Raw genomic sequence first — 15,340 nt, forward strand, 5'->3', positions numbered from 1 at the left:
TTGGCTGACACGAGTTATCCATTTCAAATTGGGTTCAAATGATTGTGCACACCTGGCCACTGTGGTAAATGATGCCAAATTCTTTCTCGTTTAGAAATTATCTTTAGCCTTTAAAGTGGCAGGACGGAGATAAAGTTGTCAAGAGGCTGCCTGAGTGGTCTGATTGGGATGGGTGAGAATACTGATGAATTCTGAATCCATTCTTCAGCTGCATGATTTGGCACCAAGCAAGGAACAGAATTTTCGTAAAGCAAAAATAAAAATGATTGGGCTTAAGTGCTGAGTATAGACGCACAGTTGTAGGGACAAATCTTGGGTTCTTTAGACCATCTCAAGGGGTCAAGATTTGGTTGGTTAGCATGTTTCCATCTGGCTGCAAAAAGCATCTCTCTTCATTGATGGCCATTCAAATGTATTAGTTAGCCCCTTTTCACACAGAGATTCCGGAAAATACACAGATAATTTGTCCCGGGATCATTTGATTTTGGTTCATTCACACTGCCAGCGATTGTAGGTGCGTTCACACATATCCCATAAAGATCCTGTAAAGACGTGATATCAGGATATGAGGTGTAATGTCTCTGCAGCGTCTTAAAGTGTTAGTTCACTCAAAAATGAAATTTCTTACCCTTAAGCTATCCTAGGTGTATATGACTTTCTTCTTTCAGACAAACACAATCGGAGAAATATTTAGAAATATCCATATAGAATAATATCTAATAGTCCTCCATTCGGTGTAAGTCCAAAAAGTGTTAATTTGGATTCATTTTTTTATGGATGGATGCATTTTTTTGTCTTCAAAATTTGGGCAGCCATTCACAACCATTATAAACCTTGGAGGACTATGGATATTTTTAAATATGTCTTTGATTGTGTTTGGCTGAAAGAAGAAAGTCATATATACCTAGGATGGCATGAAGGTGTTTAAATCATGGGATAATTTTCATTTTTGGGGGAACTAACCCTTTAATTACTCACCCTCATGTCGTTCCACATCTGTAAGACTTTCGTTCATCTTCGGAACAAAAATTAAGATATTTTGATGAAATCCAAAAGGTTTTTTTATCCTCCATTGAAGGCAACAAAATTACCGTCAATCCAGGTCCAGAAAAATAGTAAAAACATCGTTAAAAATAGTCAACGTGACTACAGTGGTTCAACCTTAATGTTATGAAGTGACGAGAATACTTTTTGTGGTCAAAAACTAAACAAAAATAAAGACTTTATTCAACAAATTAGCATATGAGAATGGCAGGAACAGATGAATTTGTTGAATAAAGTCGTTATATATATGAACGAAGGTCTTACAGGTGGAGCGACATGAGAGTGAGTAATTAATGACAGAAATTAAATTTTTGGGTGAACTAACCCTTTAAGTTTGCTTATGATCTGCGATTTCTCTCTCGAAAAAACACCCTCGAACATTTTTTGTTCTGATTCTATCATAATCACATTCCACTAAGCTGGCGAATGATCTCAGCTTCGCCGTCATCATTACGACACACCCCTTACGGCATTGGTCCTGCCTTTTGCTCACACAGGGCGCGTTTCGGGACTGATCTCGCCAATGTTACTAGGTCCCCATCCGGGGATCGATCCCGGGACGTGTTTGTGTTCACGCAGAAGGCACTCTGGCAATTTTACGGGATCAATGCACTGTGTGAAAGGGGCTATACTGATGACTTTTTTTGCAAGTAACATTATAAATGGCTAATGTTTTGTAAAGGTAGATGTTTTACCAGTGATCAAATTTTTATTTCTCTATGAGAAATAGACTTTCCAGAACTGCATGGCAGATTTCAAATCGCATACTACCAGGTGAATCACACCAGCAGGAATATTGTTATTAAGATGAATGATAATTCTAACGGATTGCTTCTCCGGGTATTATAGGACCTCCAAGTATTTAAGACCGCCTTTGGCTGATAATAGCAGGGTCACTGTGACTATACAATACCTCCATTATGCAATTAAAGAAAGAGGTAGGAACTTCATGAATTATCTCTCTACCGTAAACACTCATGGCACTTGACATTATGAACAGAATACCCTGACGTGCTCTCCGTTCTGTCTACAGAAGGTATTCCTTATGGTGACTGACCTTTAGGAATTTAGGGCTTCCGTCTCTTGGTTTCCCTAAGGACAAAAACAAGGTTATCGCTGCTTTAATCTCTCTCTCTCTCACCCTCCCTTGCTGTTTTCTTCTCTTTCTCACTTTCTTACTCACTCTGTCTTATTACTGTGTCTCATTCTTCCTCACAGGGTGATGGGTCTTGTCACACAGTCCATGTTTGCTCAGGACAAAATGAAGAGAAATACGCACAACTGAGACTAAGAACACACTGTTCCCCCTCTCGTTTCTCTCCAATGGAGAATTTCATTATTCTATGTCCATTCTCCCAGTTCCGTCAGGAATATAGATCTTTATCGGGCAGGAAATGGTTTTGGGTGGGTGGGGTGTATTTATAGTTGGTGCTGGGTGAATGTTTGCCTCTGAGGAAATGCAAGAGTCAGTGGAGCTGTGATATCACCTGAGCTGACACCGATTCTTATCGGATCGTCTCGCGTTGGCTCGCTCTCACTTTTGATCTGGCTTTGAGGAGTTTCAAAAGAGAGGACGGACAGTCTTTAGATTCCAGACTTTAACTTCAATTAAATGATCCGGATCAAAAAATGATTCAAAAGTTAAATTCATCAGCATTTTACACCATTATTTTTGTATAAAATTAGAGATTGATGTATTTATTCTAATAATTCTATATAATAATATATTTAGTTAAATGTTGCTTTGTTTCTGAAACAAACAATTGTGGAAATTAATTTTCTAGTTTTATTTATGTCTAAGGTAATATTTAAAAATATAAAAAAATATATTGCTTGTTGCACCCTCCTTCCATTTAAATGGCTACGATCCAAAAACAGCTAACTATAATGAAGCTAACTACTTTTTAAAGTGTAACATGACTGTAGTTTAACTATAAATCATTAGTAGAGTATGAACTATAGAGAATTTGTAACTGCAAGATGGAGTCACAGACAGAACAAAACGTTCTCCCTTTTGTTTGTGTGTGTGCCGATTTTGTCTGAGCAAACAGCCAATGCAGAGTTACAGTGAATCAGCCTGTGCCAATATCTATTTGTCTCCATCCAATGGACCACAGAGGATCGAGAGGATTCACTGCACACAAGCACATGCAGTTCCTGTCAGCTGACGACTGGTGGCACTGCATTATCAGCCAAAAGCCTCGGGTAAGCCAACCTGTGTGCAGATAGACAACAAACACTAAACATACACAGAAACGCACACACAAAGAGCACACTAAATGTTTAGTATGCAGGTGCGCAAGCTCACAGCCACAAATGTACACTGATAAACCAGTCCGATTCAATATACGGAAACATGCAAGATGTTCCTTCTCAAATAGAGGCAGTATTAGAGCCACAGCGACAGGAGGGAGAGATTTCAGGGACTGGGTTTATAATGCGGGACAGTGGGCTCACTGTGAAGGCAAGATCCGCAGGAGGTTATTTGTCTTCTGTTAACCCCTTACACCCTGGGACAGCTGCTCCTAATCCTGCATCTCGCTGAGAAATAAGATCTTAAAATGTTTGAATAATCAAATTGACCTTGAAATCTGCTGATGCATTGAAAATGACTTAGTAAGAGAACGCCGCATAAGCTCGCACGATCACGGGGCCAACGCTGCGAACTGTGAAACGTCAATCAGGAAGCGGCTGAGTTTTTGAAACTTGTTTGAATGCATGAATGAAAATGTGTCTTTATAATTGGTTCTGATTATGCATTTTCTAGCAGGGAGGGCAAGTATGTGTGTGTGCACGACAGAAAGGTGAAAGAGCTTATAAATGTCACATTTGACAAGATTATAGTCGTATTATTCATTCTATTATGCATCTTATAGACTTAGTAGTCTAGTATGTGCACTTACAGCATATAAAGTGGGCCTGATATAAATACATGGTATCAGTTGTGTTGGCTTAAGAATGTTATTTCTTTTTTTACACTCAGTTAAAATAGCAGGCACAAACACAGGAGTAGAATGCCATGGCACCTTAGGTTACTATGACAGCAATGTCTCAACAGTCATTAAATGTAATTACAGTGACAATTTCAGAAACGTTCAAAAGACCAGCAGATCTCAAACTCATTGAGGTACTGTATTACTCAACACTATGCCTAAGATATCAATATCAGTATCTTAGGCTGTGTCAGAATTCGCCCCCTATACCACTAAAAAGGGCACTGTTTGAGGGGACAGCCATTTCTAGTGGTATCCGAAACCATAGTGGACGTTATCGAGTGCACTCATTCACTCCCATGATGCACCGCAATAACGAGTGTACAATAAATGTACACTCAAAGGCTAGAGAATACCCATAATGCACTGTGAGGGTTGCGCCGAATGAATTCCCGCGTCTCGCCATAAGATGGCGCCCGCAGCTGAATCATCCATCTATCTATTTTCCAAACCGCTTGTCCAATGTGGGTACAGTGTAATAGAGGTATAAATTAATTTTTAATTTATTATTAAAATGTTTAATTAAGGTTTATGCATACTAGTTTCCATGACAGAGTTCAAGGTAAATCTTTTCAGTACTACTGGAGCTGCCAGTTTGGTAAGTTTCAGATGATTATTAAACAGCAAGCACAAACCATGCAGCCCTTCCGGCACACTCCGAATTTGCTCACTCATTTTCATTCACACCTTCAAGTGGGCTATATTAGTGGAGTAATGTAGGGAATAGTGAATGTATAGGGGGCAATTTCAAACACAGCTTTAGTTGTCTGTTCTTTTGTATGCCAGATCAGGATAGTCCAGAGTTCAGCGTAGATTTGTGGGCAAGTTTACACTGGATTTGTGCAATTCATTTCATTGCATTGGCCTCTAAAACAACACAGTGCAAATAAACGGCGCCATCTGGGGTTGCAGTCCTTTCTTAGTGAATTTGCTCTGTGAGATGTGATAAAGTTCATTTGAATAGCAAAATTTGTTTTTTTGCACTTAAAATATGTTTCCAAAACACGTTTCTGACCATTTATAACGGTGGAATGGTGAAATACTGAATGAATGTAACCTTTTTCCCGTGTGCCACAACAAAATCAAATCAGCTTTAGCCTTCCAAACTGCTTCAGTGTTGGGTTTTTCTCTCCCTAGGGGCAGCGTGTGTATCATCTTCAAACAAACGGTTCACCTTTGTAAAAACACTGCGGCCTGCCTGCGGCCTGAAATCCTATTAAATCTCCCTCTCTCTTTCTCCAGCAAGCTGACAGGAGTGTGTGAATATGGAGAGAGTAGGAGTGGCAGCTGCATTCAACTCTTCCCCGGAGCGCTGCACATTTCTGGGGAGTGAAGGGTGTGGAGTCGAGGGAGGGGGGCGGTTATGTTTGGCGGAGACAATTAGCATAATCCTACCGAGCGGAGACCGTCATGTCTGTTGTTTTCGTAGGTCTGGCTTATTCGGAGGCACAGGTAAAAATTGGAGATGATTGGTATTCAGAAATGAGACACAAGGTCAAATAGTTTAAACTGGTGTGGAAATAAATATAACAAACATCAACAAAATTCTTAACTATACATACTTTTTTCCACAAAAACAAAATTTATCTGTGATCATAGAAAACCTTTCTAGTTTTGAGTTGAGAGTTAAGTTTTATTAGCTACACCCTGGTTAAGTGTGGTCAGATTTAGGAGGCAAATGGTGTGGGGTCTTAAGGGAATCATTGAGCACTACGCTGAGTGTAAAGAACTCTTTATTAAACTCTCTGCTGAAACGCTTTTATTCAGAGATGAGAATCAATATTTCATCTCCTCAAAGGCTTTAAACTGGTAAATAAATCAAAATACATAAGCCGTGGAGGGGCAACCTGCCAGAAATTAACAAAATGTTTACTGAGGGATTTGTTTTGATAGAGCATGACCTGTGCTGTTGTGTACAGTCATTAAATCTCGAATAAAGGCTCTGAATTATTAATCAATTATTCAGAGAGACTTGCATGAAAATGTGGCATTCTTTGTGTCAGACCTGGATTTTTGTTTTAAGATGGGCGGGTAAAAAAATGTCTATTTCTAAAATCAATGACTTTAATGCATGTTTTTAAATGTCAGCCGTGACTCATGTCGAGAAAAGAGAAACTTCACAGAGCTATTCATGAGCTGAGATTGGTTTCAATTATCAGCAAGTGAATGAAAAACTCCTTCATGAGGAACACAAACTATTATCTGCTTCAATTATCAGGAGGCAGAGAACATTTTTGGCAAATTATACTTTTTCAGTGGAACCATGTTTATTCAAATTTTGTGTTTATTTGCTGTCTTTGTACCTTGTGACAACAGGTGAGCTGTTTTTTTTCACAACCAGCATCCCAGCGGTTTTCAGCAGAGTTTTTTTTTTTTTTTTTTTTTTTCAGTGATCGCGTGTATTGTTTTTTGGTTGAAGGAGTCAGTTAGACCTCTGAGAGCGATGAGTGAGTTACTGTTTGAGCTGCTGTGTGTTGATGGAGTGCCGTAATTTGTATGCCTCTTTTCACAGCTCTTTTATTGCCATTGATTTTTGGTTGTCCCCTCTGCCAGTCCTCAAGGGAGATGTGGCAGAAGAGAAAATGTCTGTTTCCCAGTAAACAAAGGATTTTCTCTGTCCATAGAGAGAGGCAAAGAAAAACAAAGACTATGACACAACACTGATACCTCGATGTAAAACCACAATTAGTGAGTGTTTTAAGTAATTGTTCATCCAAAAATTACATTTCTGTCATCATTTACTTACCTTCATGGCATTCCAAACCAGTTTTAATTTGTCTTTTGCAGACCACGAAAGGAGAAATTTTGATGCTCTTTTCTATGCAATTACATCTTATGGCCACTGCAACTTTCCAAGCATCAAAAAAGGGTGCAAAAATGATCCATATGATCCATTCACTATATTCCAAGTCTTTGAAGCTAAATGATTGTTTTGTTTGAGGAAAAAGACAAATTTGTTATTTACTGATAATTTCCCCCTCCACTAAGCTGTTAACCACTGTGGTTGGATAAATGAGTCAGGATTTTATGAATCTGAAATTAAAAGTTAAAATGATTTTTAATTACATGCTTTTGGCGTCTTAGCAAATATGAGCAGTGATCTCTTCTGAAACTGAAAAGACATGAGATTACTGGAATCTGGAGAAAAATCTATGAAACGGTCTAAAAAATCTCCATTTACTCCCCATTGAATCTCACCGCTTTATATAAATATGGTTTCAACTGGTTTTGCTTCAACTGGTTTTGCTAAAACCTCCATATAAATAATCATGGGCTATATTCCAAGTCTTATAAAGTTATACAACTGTTTTTGTGTGAGCAGTTTTTTCCTGTGAGTTAAGAATTGGTCTGAATGATTTAGATTTTGTGAATGGGGTCAAGTGATTCATTCAAAAGATCTTACTCAAAAAAACACCTTTATGCATTCTAAAAAATGCTGGGTTGTTTCAACCCAAATTTTGGTCAAAAATGGACGGTGGGTTCAATTTTAAACCCAGTGGTTGAGTTTGTCCATATTTGATCCAAATTTGGGTTGAAGCAACCCAGAAATTTTTTTTATAGTGTGAGGCTTTTGCATCCTTTTTGATGTTTGAAAGCTTCAGTCCTTGTATATTGTATAACTGCATGGAAAAGAATATTGGTTTGGAAAAACATGAGGGTAACTGACAAAATTTTCATTTTTGGATGACCAATCCCTTTTATGAGTTGACCAAGGCAGCTAGTTGCACTGACAGAAGTGATGACAGCATGACTCTATTTCAAAGCTTATGGGCAGATAACCTACCAAACTTTACATCAAAAAAAGCTCACCATATCCCAAAGTTCCTGGGTTTGTGAGAAGCTTTCTCCATCTGAATTGTGTATCTGATTTATAAAGCAAGCTTCTCTGAGACCGCTAGTGTCTTCAGAGGGATAAGAGCTTAATTAACTTCATATCTGCCTTTGCTTATTGTCACCGCCATGCTCTTGCTCCCTGACACACACAATAATCTGCCGCTATATGTGAGCAGACCTGCCAATGCAGCAAGTATGGAGAAAAACACATCAGCACTGCAGAGATTCTGTGGACGGGATGCCACCACCTCTTCCTGCACTTCTTTAAGAGGATCAATCCAGCTTTTGTATCTTAATGTGATTAACGCTTATTTCTCCGACAGGACGTTAGTCAGCATGCAGATCTGCTTCTGGGAAAGGCAAACTCGTGAACTGTCAGCGCTTCCCTGGGGACGGAGATATAGAGAGAGGGAGAAAAAGAGGGCAAGGGGGCAGCGTTGGAGCTAAAACTTCAGCTACATCAAACAGGGCAATGCTGAAGGGACACTCACAGCCCATCAATCAGGTTATATTGCTTCGGCCTCATGGAAAACGCAGTCCCTCCATGGCTCTGCTCTCTACGCTCAACGCGCCGCTCATTGTTCAGCCAGAGAGAGGGAGAGCGCACAAGCGAGAATCACTGTAATTAAAGCAGACCGGCTTTTAATTAAATCTTGTGTTGGTTAATTAGGAAAATTATCTTTAAAGCAAATTCCATCTTTACAGATGTTCTCGCTGTGACTTTGCGGAGACGGCAAGCAAGTTAAGAGGCTGGGGGTGCGTGGAGAGGCTTGATCTAAAGGCTGGTCATTCATTGCTCAAATGTAATTTCTGCCCATTGTCCAGCATAGTAGATTTCATTACGCTGAATTGAAAGTGTAATGCAATAAGAGACTGGCTGTTTCTCAGGTCTCTGCTTTCTTGAGCCCTGGGGAGGATGAGAGGGGTCACTAATCTCATTGATTGACATACTTGGTCAAAGCCTCCGGCCGAACTTCTCACACGCGTTACCAGATCTTATTTTTCCATTGATCTTCATAGAGATTTTGTTTAGTCACGTTTTGTTTCACAATTTGACTATTTGAGAAAGTAGTTCATATGAGCCAGGTCGAAAAACAACATTCAAAATGAGTTCACAAATTGAGGTCTCTTTAATGTCTCAATTACTGCCCCTAGACAAGTGGTTTTCAACTGGTGGGTCACAACTCAAACCTATATAATCAGAATTTAAGATTAATTAAACAGGCTTACTTTTTCCAAGGCACCACCTTGGAATTATAAGGTTCTATCTGCATTCTGAGCAGTTTTGAGATTTTGAGCTTCAAAGTTTTTTGCATTCAATTCGACTTTGTAGAACATACAACATTAAAAAAAACATCACATTGTCACAGTCACGTTCAGTTTGTCTTAGTTATCAAGGACTTTCAGTTTGTTTTCATTCATCACATGTGATCCTTTGTTTGAGTTTCCCGCCACTCATCCGTTACCATGGACACTAAACACTAATCATCACAGCTGTACGTCTTTTAGTTCATCACTATTGTATATTTAAGTTCTTCCTGTTCACTCCGGTATTGTTCGTGTCACATTTACACGCTGTCTTGCATGTTGACTATTATCTTTGTATTTATCTAATAAACCTCATGTTATATTACCTTCATCTTCGAATTCCTTGGACCTTCTATTCAGCATTACACATATTAGGGCTTTTCACACTTGAAATAGTTAACCCTGGGTCATTCTAAACCCCTGGTAAACAGAATCCTGGGTTATCTTTACTCACGTTTCACATGGCTCATACTATAATCCCGGGTATTCATAAGCTACCGTTTCACACTGCAAATTCCTAAACCCCGGGTTAAAGTCCTTATCTGCATATTTGCGGTGTCAGTGTCACTGACTGGACAAACGCAGCATGTGACCTGTTTACATAAAGGCTCTAGCATTGCGTGTCCTCAAATTACACATTGCTGACTGTAATATCAAGTTTTTTTCTGAGTGAACTTTTTGAACTATAAAGGTAAGTGTAGCCCCTCTAGTTTGCACCTGCTAGCTCCAAGTGGGACGCGAACCCGGACCTGTCCGCATGGGAGGTGAGTGCTCTAACAAGAAGGCTAAAGACCGCAGTCTCTAGCATCAGTTGTTAGAGCACCTCTTGAGTTCAGGGGAGTGAGGTTTACACGCACAACTCTTATTAGCCTACGTCTGTTACATAAGAATGATGGTCCCTTCTTCACTTCACTTGTCGCGTTTTCCATCGCCGTTTGACATTTTTACTATACGCAGAAATGACTGTTTATACATCGCGCAGTGTTTCCGTGACTGCCCAAAGTGTGTGAATATAAGGCACACGATGGTTGTCGGTTGCTAGGCATATAGTTGTAACATTCTAACACGAGTTAACACCGCAAAAGCAGTGCTAGCCCTGTTCCAGAGCAGAGTTTCATAACCCCGGGTAAAAAGCGGTGCTAACCCCACATCTAAATTATAAGTGTAAAACGCTCCTTTACCCGGGGTTAAAAGCGGTGTTTAGAACGACGATAACCAGGGGTTAAGCGCAGTATGAAAAGCCCTATAATGTAAATAAGTTGTCACAGAATATGTGAATAACTCAATTTTGACAAAAATGTCAGACAGAACTTTATAATTCCAAGGTGACGAAGGAGAATAAAATGTTTCCAAAATCTTTTTATGTTGTTGATGATGTAAAAGTCTAATAAAATTCATTTTATCACTTGGTTAAAGCTAGCCAAACTATGCAGATGCCAACACGAACAGGTCGAGTAGTCAGGTGATCTTGAACAAAACAAAGGTAAATGTAAGGTAAAAGAAAATACTACAGACAAAATTAAGTGTTTGGTATTGTGTTGTTTCGCCACTTCTTGCTCCAAAATCTGGATCCTTAAGCAAAACCAGTTGAGAACCACTTTGTACGAAGCTATGACATTCAATGGATGTTTTTTTTTAGTATATTTCTTAGATTTTTCCAGTAATCTCACGTCTTTTCAGTTTAAAAAGATTTGCCAAGACACCATAAGCCTGTGATTAGGTCAATTCAGCTTGAACATTTCAATATGAATTCAAGCATTTATCATCTTTCAAGACCAAATTACCTAGGCTATGATTTTCACATTAGTTTTATAGCTTTTTAAATTTCTCCTAATGTACTTTAGAAGAAGTATCAGAAATGACGTTGAAATGCTCTCAGTCTGAGAAATACAGTAGGTCTCCTCTAGTAGAGCAAACTCTACTGTCTTTGTCTGAAAGCCTTTGTCATTATTTCAGCTTCAAAAAAAAAAAAAAAAAAAAAAAAAAAAAAGAACAAGCCACAAAAGTGGCACAAAACCTCAAAAAATGAGGAAAGAGCTCTGTAAGCATACAAGTAGAGTCAATAAAGATTTGTGAGTAGGGGGATGAGTTGGAGAGATGTGTATGTTTTAAATGTGGGTGCATGACACGTGGACTAGTCCATCTCTTTGTTCTTCACCTCCTCCACTGTGAAAAGCCATTACATAAACAGCCCACTTCTTTCCCACTTTGCATAGTTCACCATCTTGACACAAGAGCACTGCAGAGCCTTTACCCACATCCACATCGTCTGCAGGGAGAGTCTGTCTGTATCTCCCATCTAATCTGTTTTCATGTACCGCTAAAGCTCACTTTATGGACATGTCTCTTTAGAGGGTGACAGTTAAATTACTGCATCTGTTAATGGCTCATCTCTTCTGATTTATATGTTGCCGGGGGAAAGAGAGTATCCAGGCAACCACAAAGCCTAGCAACAAAAGGTCAAAGCAGATACAAAAGAGTGACTCACTCATAAAAAAAACTGCAGCATCAATATTGTTGCTGAGACAATGAGTGGAGAAGAAACGTTCTAAGAAAGAGGGAGGGCTGTGCACCATCAAAAGAAATTCCTTTCGTTTTCAGTGCTAATCAACAATTGGATCAGTAAGGTACTGGCTATGGTTTTAACAGTTAACAAACTACATTATTAGCTCTCCACGAGTGAATATACCCCACACATCCCTTACATTAATTGAATAAAAGAATCAGAATAAAAAAATGAATAAGTATTAGTTATGTTGTTTTCATAAGAGATTAAAGTCAAATGATCAAACAAATAGGTATTTGGAATGAGTCAAAGGTCAGAATGTGTCTTGTGTTTCGAAGGATGTTCTAGCAATGCAAACAAAACTGACATGACCTAATCGCACCTTCATCCATTCTCCTGAACCAAATGTCTTACACTTACTCCCCACTTTTCATATTCCTTGCAAGACTTGGAATAATAGCTGTCAAATCAGTTAGCTTGGCATGTCTGACCTTTGTTTAGTTGTGTACTATTAGCAGGTATTGGTGTAGATTTGATTTCAACAAATCATTCAGACAGACTTTGTGAATTCTTTTAAAATATCTGGTTAGAAAGCAATATCGAATGGCTTTATGTTCTTTTATTTTATTTTGTACATTGTAACTCACTGTGAGGGGAGGCTCTCGTTTTCTATATACAACTAAAATATTATTGCATTATTTTCTAGGAATTAAACAGGCTGAAGTCAATTATTCCGCTTACTCCGCTTTACTACAGTTACCACACCTCAAGACACTGTTCCGATATTGTATTTCAAGACATTTGTCAGGTTTTTGTCCTTAAAGGGGACCTATTATGCCCATTTTTACAAGATGTAATTTAAGTCTCAGTTGTCCCCAGAATGTGCCTGTGAAGTTTCAACTTAAAATACCTCAGAGATCATTTATAAATCCATGTTGTAAATACCCATTTCTGACTACAGTCAAGAACAGGCTGTTTTTGTGCATGTGCCTTTAAATGCAAATGAGCTGCTGTGCCCCGCCCCCCTCTCTACGATCACAGTTCCTTCCTGCCTCAATCGATTCTCTGCCGAATATTAACAAGACATCTGCTTGATTTAGATTAACATCTATATCGCGATCACTCTCACGGATAGCATAGTTCTTCTTTCATCATTACAGTTTATTATTTCCATGTGTTTCAAAGATATATCAGTTTAAACATCTAATCAATGGATCGTTTTCTGAGCGCACTTATCTGAAGCACACGCACACAGACAGCTGGCTGTCAGACGTCAAGTCTCGTGAGTAACTTCTCTTTCACATTTGTTGTGGTTCACATAAACACAGTTGTGTCTGTGAACGTAAATAGCAGGCAACGTTACAGAAATCGTATGTGTATATTAGATCTGCATTCCCTTCAAAAATAAAACTAATCCACTGTGTTCAGCGGCTCAGATGTCAGTAAATGAAGACTGTTATGATCACTCTTACATCCAACAACAAAACATCTCAGTAACTTGCCAGACATAGTTGTCGCTACAGCTGCTCGAGCGCGGAGAAAATGGCGGACAGCATACAGCTCGCTGAGGGCACAAACTATGGTAATACAGGACTGTCAGTCAACGGTTGTGGGCAGGGCCTGTGTGTGGGACTAATTTCTTACGCATCTCATCCCAAGCCAAGCTAATTCCAAAACGTAATTTCAGAACTAGTAACGGAGGCTTGAGCCTTGATAGCAGAATAATACAGTTGATACAGTTATTAACACAGTTGAGGGAGAGAGAGAGAGAGAGAGAGAGAGAGAGAGAATAAGCATATGTGAATTAGCCTACCTGAGTCTGTCTCTCACGGCAGCAGTGTATCTACTAATAACGAAACTATAAGTTTATCTACCTCAAGAACCGTTATTATCTCGCTGGTGACTCGTATCTTTTAAGTTGCTAAACTATACAGTATGTGTGTACGTTTTTGTTGTTTTCATCCTATTGTTTACTATATTTATTTGATTGGTCGGTGTCGTTGTGGGTTTTGTTTCTTTTGCGGTTGTAGGCTGTAGGACCTATTGAAATAGCTTGGCGAAGTGATATGGAACTGCAATGCGGTCAAGACCTGCCTAGAACTACTTTAGCCGTGCGTTTCCCTGAAAATAATTGCACACCTTAGAACATTGGTCAACCAATCAGATTTGAGCATTCAACAGCCCCGTAGTATAAAATTAAAATATGTTTGGGGTCGGTAAGATTTAAAAAAAATTTTTTTTGTCTCTTATGCTCACCAAGGCTGCATTTATTTTATCAAAAAACGGTAAAAAACAGTAATATTGTGAATTATTATTGCAATTTAAAATAACCTTTCTATTTTAATATATTTTAAACTGTAATTTATTCCTGTGATGGCAAAGCTGAATTTTCAGCAGTCATCAGTGTCACATGATCCTTTAGAAATCAATCTAATATGCTGATTAGGTGCTCAAGTAACATTTATTATTATTATCAATGTTGAAAACAGTTAATATTGTCTGGAAACTGAGGTACATTATTTTCAGAATTCTTTGATTAATAGAGTGTTCAAAAGAACAGCATTTATTTGAAATAGTACATTTTTTTTGGAACTTTAAACCAAAAATACAGTTCAAACATCAGTCAAAGCGATCATGTTCAAAGGTACACTAGGGGATATTCGTTAACATGTTCCTTCTGTTCTTAATACATAATCTTCCCTGTTGGTGATAGACGATAACCTCTCTGACTTCAGCGGTTTTTATTCAATATCCACTTTAGCCTGCTGTTTCAAAAACAGAGATTCTAATAGAGTAATGACAGACCAAATCAAAGCAACTTGCAGAGTCAAATAGAACTGCAAGTCATGAAATGATTGGAATTGATTGCTGATGAATAAAGGATTACGAACAATCCAATATGACCAAACGTGAAAAACACGAACATATCGAATTCCACTCTGCTTCATGACCACCTACACCTGCTGTAAGAACTGTATTAAAACTAATGCTCATCGCAAGCTAAATGTCAGAGAAAATACTCTGTCAAGTGTTTGGGAGTTGAATTGATTGATTTTTGTTTTTCTTCATCTCTCCATTCAGAGCCTAACTGCAGACGGCATATGCAGCCTATTGGTGTCGGGCGGGCCCTTCCGGCGTTTTCCCCTCTGAAAGACCCTGGTCAGATATAAGAATTCTGATCAGTGGGCGATCGGCCCTCTGTGTTCCAGGGGGGTCTTTGTTCACCGTAGCACATCTGAAATACCAATAGGTCTTCAGCCAACTGACGATGGATAGATTTTTTTGAGAGATACCCTGCTGTCCTTATGAAAGATGCTCGGCCATTTTTGCAAGTATCAAAGAACCGCTCGCTCTGACAAGACAAATGCTGGAGACCTTTAGCGAAGCATGTTTCCACTGTCTCGGATACACCCCTGAGTGCATTTTCACAGCAGAACCAGGCCAGTCCTAGGTTATGAGCACAGCTATTTAATGTGTTTCTATTTACAGGTTTGTTTTTGGCAAAGCAACTGTTTAGGAGGATGGAGTATTCACTGTTGGAATACAAATGGTTCTCTCAGGCTTGGACTTTAGAGTTGCTGAGTGATACGGAAGTAGTCGCCTGTGTGACAGTGATTTTAAGGAGAAAAATATTGCATTTAATGTTGTCCATGAT

This window comes from Ctenopharyngodon idella, chromosome 16, assembly GCF_019924925.1.
Source record: "Ctenopharyngodon idella isolate HZGC_01 chromosome 16, HZGC01, whole genome shotgun sequence".
Classification (NCBI taxonomy): Eukaryota; Metazoa; Chordata; class Actinopteri; order Cypriniformes; family Xenocyprididae; genus Ctenopharyngodon; species Ctenopharyngodon idella.